The following is a 7,445-nucleotide window of genomic DNA, read 5'->3' as shown; positions in this document are numbered from 1 at the left end:
TATAATATGTTAATTAAATGCTGACAAATGCTTGGTATTTTTACCATAATTACCATAGGTTATTTTGGCTCTTTTAAGCTATTTTGTAATGTGCCTTTTTGTTTTTTAATCTCCTTATAATTCGAAATAATTGAATAGTTTAAAAATATGAGTAAGAACAAAACTAACAAATTTTCATAAATTCGGGGATATCCTGCTGTCCAATAACTCTGGACTGCCGTAATTCTCCCAGTAAATTTTTTATGCTATAATTATACCAAGATGAAAAGGATGGCAAAACATAACTAAACCATGTAAAGGTAAAGATTTTAATTGATTTAAAGTAGAAAGTATTAACAGAATCTAAAAAAATATTCAAACTGGATCAAACTATTAAGTAGCCAATTTAATTTTTTTGGCTTTAGTGGTAATTTGTCACAACATTTTGTAGATAAAAGATGGAAAGACCATTGAACTGGAGATTGAGAACCTGGAGTCTTAGCTTATTCACTATTACATGACTTCTATTTCTACATATTTAGAAAGGGATATCATACAATGTGACTTCAATGATCCTTTCCCCTCCAGTTTTATGATTCATGCTTTTATTTATTTGTTTTTGGATTGAGTCTCAATCTGTTGTCCTAGATAGCCTCCTGAAGTGTAATCGTAGCTCAAAGAACCTCAAATTCTTGGGTTTAATCAATCGTCTTGCTTCAGTGTCCTGAGTACCTGGGACTGCAGGCATGTGCCACCATGCCCAGCTAGGTTTTCTATTTTTAGTAGAAAGTTGTCTCACTCTCCCACTTGGGCTGGTCTTGAATTCCTAAGCTCAAGTGATACACTTGCCTTGGCCTCCCAGAGTCTTAGGATTACAGGCATGAGCCAAGGTGTCCAGCCTTCATGATTCACTCTTGTAACCCAAATTACGCATTTCCTCTAGAGATGTTCATTTTCCTACTGAAATGATGCAGCTCTTGGATATTCATATTATTGGCTACACGACGTTTGTTCTGACTTACTTGTAACTAGTAAACTTCTGGAGCACACTGGAAGGGCACAACAGTTGTCTTCTGATCCAATCAGATAAATAATCATCAAATATTGATACACTGAAAATGGATTCCAATAGTAAAAATCTAAAATGTAAAATATGAGGCCTATGTTGGGAGATAAAGTCTTACATGGATCCAGCATCATCCAATCAATGTTGCTCTGTTTTTATTGACTATTAAACAAGTGAAAAATGGAGCTCTTTGTTGTCTCAGGGAGAGTTAACGGGAAGACGCTGTGGTGGATGTGGCTTTGTGGTGAGCTTTAGACAGTTTCCATTTCAAAATGAAAGATTTTTAAGAAGTATAGATGCAAATGGAACAGAAGAATTGACATAATCACAGAAGAGTGGTTATAAATCACAAGGAGAGTTCCCATTATAGTGAATTGTAATCAATTTGATTAGATTGTGAACCAACTGCTTGTTTTTCTAATCTCACTTTCAATAGAATGTGCTTTTCTCCTGTTTCCCTTTACGATTAGTGGTCACTGATCAAGTCAAATTCTCCTTAGTTTTCATTGTAACCAACAATATGCCTTTCAAAGGAGAAAAAAAGAATGTGACTTCATTGATTAAAAACTTATGATTATTAATTGCACTGAAAGGAACTTATATTGGTGCATTGCCTCTTCTGGTATTCTAGTATAACTGCTTGAATTTCTCCAAGAGACCTAAACTGTTTTTCCCCCTGAATTCTATATTTGTTTATTCATTCAATAAATATTCAAAGAATTCCCAACTCCCTGTCAGGTTGGATTTAAGCAACAGAGGAATAATGATCATAAAAAGACAAACTTGGGTTTCTATTTCAATTGGGTAAAAACTGGGTAAATTAAAAATAAAAAAGTTAAGGAGGGAGGGGTGGGGAAAGGAAGAGCGGAGAGAGGGAAGGAGGGAGGGGGTTGGGGCCTTGGTGTGTGCCACACCTTTTGGGGGCAAGACAGGAATTGTAAGAGGGACTTTACCCAACAAATGCAATCAGTGTAACTTGGTTTCTTGTACCCTCAATGAATCCCCAACAATTAAAAAAAAAAAAATGTTAGTTTCAGTGAAGTATAAGTGCTCTGAGTTGAATAAGGCAAGTGTGGTGTGGGATTGAAGGAGATAGATTTGAACACAGTCATCAGGAAGATCCTCCCTAAAGACTTAAACTTCCATACAGGTTGGAAGGAGGAAGCTATAGGAATACGTGAAAGGCCTTCCAGCCCTGACTGCGCATCTGCTTTATTTTCCTCACCCCTCTGTTTACTAGGCTAACAGCTGCATTTATTCAAGCCTTCATTCAGATGCCATTTCTCTGGGAAGACTTTCCTGATAAGCAAAAGTAGATTGAGTATCTAATCTCTGCACCAAATTTAGCAGTGAGTCCCAGTGAATTTTAGTCCCCTATTTCTTGCCTGTCATCCCCTGGATATTTGTTTGGTTTTGTTTTTTGAGAACTAGTCTCAGTTTGTCACCCTTGGTAGAGTGCCATGGCGTCATCTCTCACCACAACCTCAAACTCTTGGGCTCAGGTGATCCCTTTGCCTCAGTCTCTCAAGTAGCTGGGACTACCCACTGGATGTTTAGAAGCTAGGCAGAGATCCTGTCTTGATAACAGTTGTATTTCTTATGCTTAGAAGTAAATACAGATGAATGAGTTACTGGTGAAAATCATAAACTAGTGAGAGGATATAAAGATTGCATCTTGACTCATCTTTTGAGACACTGGTAAATAATGTTTAATCTTTCAAGACACTGGGGTTAATTTTTAGCCCAAACTTTGTGACATTTATTAATGATCCCTTTCTTCCTTATATACTTTATTTCTCCTTCATCATAAAACTATCAATAAGGACTTTAAAATCTGATATTAATGTTTTAGAGACAGCAGAATTTAACAGGACCAAAAAAAAAGTTAACTTGCAATTATTTGTAATTTAAAAGCAGTCAAGAGAAATTTATTTCCAGATATTTTCCAAAGATTTGGACAAAAAAAAAACAACACAATGCTTTTATGCCTTTTCAAAGCAACAAAAGTGGCTGAAATCCTTCAAGTTGTTCCCACTCTGAGTTTATTCACATCTGTATTTGATTAAAACAGAAGTGTAATGTTAGAAATTATCACACTGCTATCTTGAAATATAGTTACTTCTCATAGACTCAAATTCATCCCTTTACTACTTTAAAGTATACATTTTCTTAGGTATTAATGACATCATCATTCATTTCTCAGAGCATCTTTTGTTTTATAGAATAATTCATCAAAGTATATCTTTGAAAGCAAAGTCACATGGCTATTGATGCATGTAACTTTTCGTTTTTTTTTTTTTTTTCTATGTGGGATGGTTGATCTTGAGCCTGTGGGGAGTAAGCTGGCCCCAGACTTCTCCAAATCCACATTTCTTTGCCTCCAATTCTTACGTGTCCAAAGAGATGCATGTAACTTTTCATGAACATATATGTTGAAACATGAATACGTGTTCATGCCTTTAGTTTTTCTGATTTGCATTATTCCTAGCCTACTGAGATATTTCCATTAGTCCTGGTTGAATCAGGACTTTTATAAAAGAATCTAACCTCACAATGTCTTCCATACTCCTCCCTCAGAGATTTGGGCCTCATGGAACTCTCCAGAACTAATAATAAAAATCACCAATTAATTTATGGATTTCCCCACCATCAGCATCCATGTGCTCTTCTTTAAAAGGCCTATTTCATAAAAAATGTGGAACTATAAATTTCAAACCTGAGATTCCTCTTCCAAAGTATTCTATTCTTTGTTAATAAGACAACCATATTATTGCCTTTAAAATTACAATTTTTATTCATTCTCACCTACCCTGTTTAAAAGAAGTGGGAGTTATTACTGCTCGTTAGCGTGTTTGCATAATCTCTTCCTGGATAACAAAAAATAGTTCCAACTTCACATGTCCAAAAGTCAAAATTTGATTTCTTCAGAAACTATTCCTCACAGGATTCCCATCCATTCTCCTAGTTGTTCCTCCCCAAATCTTCGAAATTATCCTCGAGTCCCTCTCTTGTTCATATTCCACATTCAGTCCATTAATAAAGGCTGGTGGCTGAACCTTTAAATCATCTGCAGCCTTTACCATTATTACCGTCAGATAAAGCATCCACTGCTGCAGTCTACCTAAACCCACCTTCCTTTTCCCGTCCTTGTCCTCCTACCACGTAGACTGCAGAAAACAGTGGGAGGAAGTATTTAAAATCATGAGTCAGATCATGTCACTCAAAACTTCCAAGTTTTTCCTATCTCACTCAGAAGAAACCCAAAGGAATTTTCCACAGTATGTAAAACCCTGCATAAGCCACCCCAGTACCTCTGTCTCACACCTTCTCTCTCCTTCCTCTCCCCTTTATCCTGTTCGTCTTAACCCCTTGGGACCCACAGCTCTTCCTTCAGCAGGACAAGCAGGCCCCTGCCTTCAGATTCTGCATCCATTACTTCTTCTCCCTGGAATGCCTTTCTTCAGATATCCACACAGTCCTCTCCATCAATTATTCAGGTTTCTGTTCAGAGGTGTCTTTCTCAGAGGGGATTTTCCTACTCACCCTTCTAACACAGCTATTCATTCCCTTCACCCAATCTATTACCCACTCTGTATGTTCTTACCTTGCTTTATTTTTCTACCTGAATTCCTATCGAACATTTGATTATTTTTAATTGTGGTCTCTACCATTAGAATATAAGTTCTGCGAAATAAAACTTTATATTGTTCACTGCTGTGAGGACCACACATGGATCCAGGCAAGAGGTGCCTCTGATTTGCCCCCTGCAGCGTAGGTGGCCTTTAATGTCATAAGCACACCTAAAATAATTCATTTAATATCACATGAATATCTGTTGGGAAGGAAGCCTCCACAGTCTCTTGCATTTCTGCACGTTTTTGGAAGAAGCTTTGGGAGTTTTTATTCTTTCAAGGACAACTTTATAGTGAATAGATTTCAAAGACAGAGATGGTGACTCCTTCTGGAGATTTTCTTCCTGATCAGGACAATAAAGATTATGTTTCCCTCCACTGCAAATGTTGGGCAATTTGATAGCATCTCTCTTCTAAGAATGGGAGTTCCATTGCATTCACAACCTTTACCTGGGGTACTCCTGATCACCTTCCTGAGATGAGTGAATATCAAAGCTTCTATGGTGTGCTTATGTCCCTCACAAATTCGTATGTTAAAATCTCACCACCAAGGTGATGGCATGAGGAGGTGGGGCCTTTTGAAGGTGATTACCTTAAGAAGGTGAGGCCTTTGGGAGGTCATTGCATCAAAAGGGCTTGGGAATCTTAAGAGAAACCCTTTCCTCCTTTCTGTGATGACACAGGGAGAAGGCTTGACTTGTGAACTAAAGGCCCTTCCCAAACACTGGTAGTGCCTTCATCGTGGATTCTCATACTCCCTAACTATAAGAAATAAATTTCTTTTCCCTCTCTTTTTTTTTTTGAGACAGAGCCTCACTTTGTCACCTTCTATAGAGTGCTATGGTGTCATAGCTCACAGCAACCTCCAGCTCTTGGGATCAAAAAATTATCTTGCCTCAGCCTCCCTAGAGGCTGGGACCTGGCTTTTTTTTTCTTTTTTTTTTTCAATTATTATTTTGTTGGGCCAGGTTCAAACACACCAGCCCTGGTGCATGTGGCTGGTGCCCTAACCACTGAGATATAGGTGCCCTTTTAAAAAAAAATTATATTCTTTATAAATCACCTAGTCTATAGTTCTTTGTTATAAGAGCCTAAACTGAGAAGGAGGCTCATGCTGCTTTCTGTGCCATGAATAATACATATTTTTTGTCTCTATCCTGAAAGACTCATGTCTTTTGCAAGAATCTACACAATTTGGAAGACTAATTTATTCACTGAAAGTAGAATAAAATCTCCGATCTTTCATAGATTTTGACATAGAGGATTCATCACTTGGTACTGCCACTATGCAATCTATAATCTTGACCAAAAAATGCTGCTTCATAACTCTTGCCCTATGTCCTTGATAAAAAGGCAACTGCATTTCAATGCTATGAAGGTGGTGTGTGGCATTAGTACATCAAACATAGTTTCTGCTTTGAAATGTAGTGAACATTTGAATAAGGAAAACCACTAGGTAGAGAAAGGTCAAATTAATTAAATTATAAAATTATTTTCTTCACTTAACATGAATACAATGTATTTTTACATAAAATCAAGTATCACTGTACAGTTGCATTGACTAGTCATGTTTTTTCTTCTAACTTGACAGTTGTACAGGTACCCAAGAATAATAAAAATATATAATAATATAATGTTATCAGTAGTTGTATATAGTGTCTGAGGAATGTATTAGAACATGAAACAATTTGTGTTGAAATGAAATATGCATATTAATAGTTCTGGATGTAACATGATACCTACACTGTACATTGGTTTTTATAACTAGATATTGCTTTACAAGGCAGTAAAAATTGTTATATAAGTGACAGTAGTTTATATAAATAAAACTAATAATTTTGCAATATCTGCAACCCCATTTCAATGTTTAAAAACAGAATATAAAATTCATGGTTCATTTCCAAGCTTTTCTTTAAAAATTTGATCCATTATTTTACTTGACTGTGCTTTAGCGGGATTACTTTTACTATTTGGACTTTTTTTCTGATTCCAAAGCATAAATTTATTTTTTCTAAATCTATGAAATATGATGCTGTAATTTTGAGGGGGATTACACTGAATCTGTAAATCTCTTCTAGTATGGACATTTTAATAATGTTGATTCAGTTCCTGAGTAGGATATATTTTGATCTGTAGCAACAAGGATTTATTGTTTTCCTTGAATTAGATGATCTTTAATGCTCTTCTGACAGACTGGTACCAGGTCATTTGACTCTTTCCACTGTGGGTGGCTTCCCAGAGGACACTAAGTACAATTATTATTAACTTATTACATATCTTTCTCCCTGAGGTAAATTGTATTACTAAATATTCATTAAATGTTCCCTCTCTCAATAACTTCAGACTCCTGGAGAATTATATGTTCCAGCCTTATGGAACCAAGGAGTACAAAAGTAACTTGATTTTACTAAAAGCTGTGAGAGGGAGTATTATGTGTAACCTGTAAGAGAAGTTTTAGAGTCAGCTCATGATTTTCCTATGTGCCCTTACCTTTTCCACACGATCAGATAGCCTGTTTTGTCAGCATAAGTTTTGGAGTGCCAATGATGAGACAGAGTCTAGCTGACTGTCAGAAAGTTTGTGTTATGAGAGATAGCCAAACTATTTTTATTTGTAAGTTATAAGATTTGGTAGTCATTTGTTACAGCAACAAAACTTAGCATATTCTGACTGATGGACTCCCTCACCAAATGATGTGACGATTCAGAGAAGGATTGTGCATTTGTTCCATTATGACCTCTTCATCCCCTCCACCGTAAGCATCTATA

At 36.4% G+C, this 7,445-nt stretch overlaps 1 non-coding gene across 1 annotated transcript; it reads right to left on the bottom strand.

Annotated features, from left to right (window-relative positions):
- Nucleotides 1–3,348: 3,348 nt before the first annotated feature.
- Nucleotides 3,349–3,485, bottom strand: LOC128582892 (small nucleolar RNA SNORA38). The gene has a single exon (XR_008379312.1). It is a non-coding gene; the product is annotated as a small nucleolar RNA SNORA38 (small nucleolar RNA).
- Nucleotides 3,486–7,445: the final 3,960 nt, after the last annotated feature.

The sequence above is a fragment of the Nycticebus coucang genome, chromosome 3, assembly GCF_027406575.1.
Source record: "Nycticebus coucang isolate mNycCou1 chromosome 3, mNycCou1.pri, whole genome shotgun sequence".
Lineage (NCBI taxonomy): Eukaryota > Metazoa > Chordata > Mammalia > Primates > Lorisidae > Nycticebus > Nycticebus coucang.
Note: the sequence above shows the minus strand (reverse complement) of the source record. Positions and strands in the feature narration are given on the sequence as shown.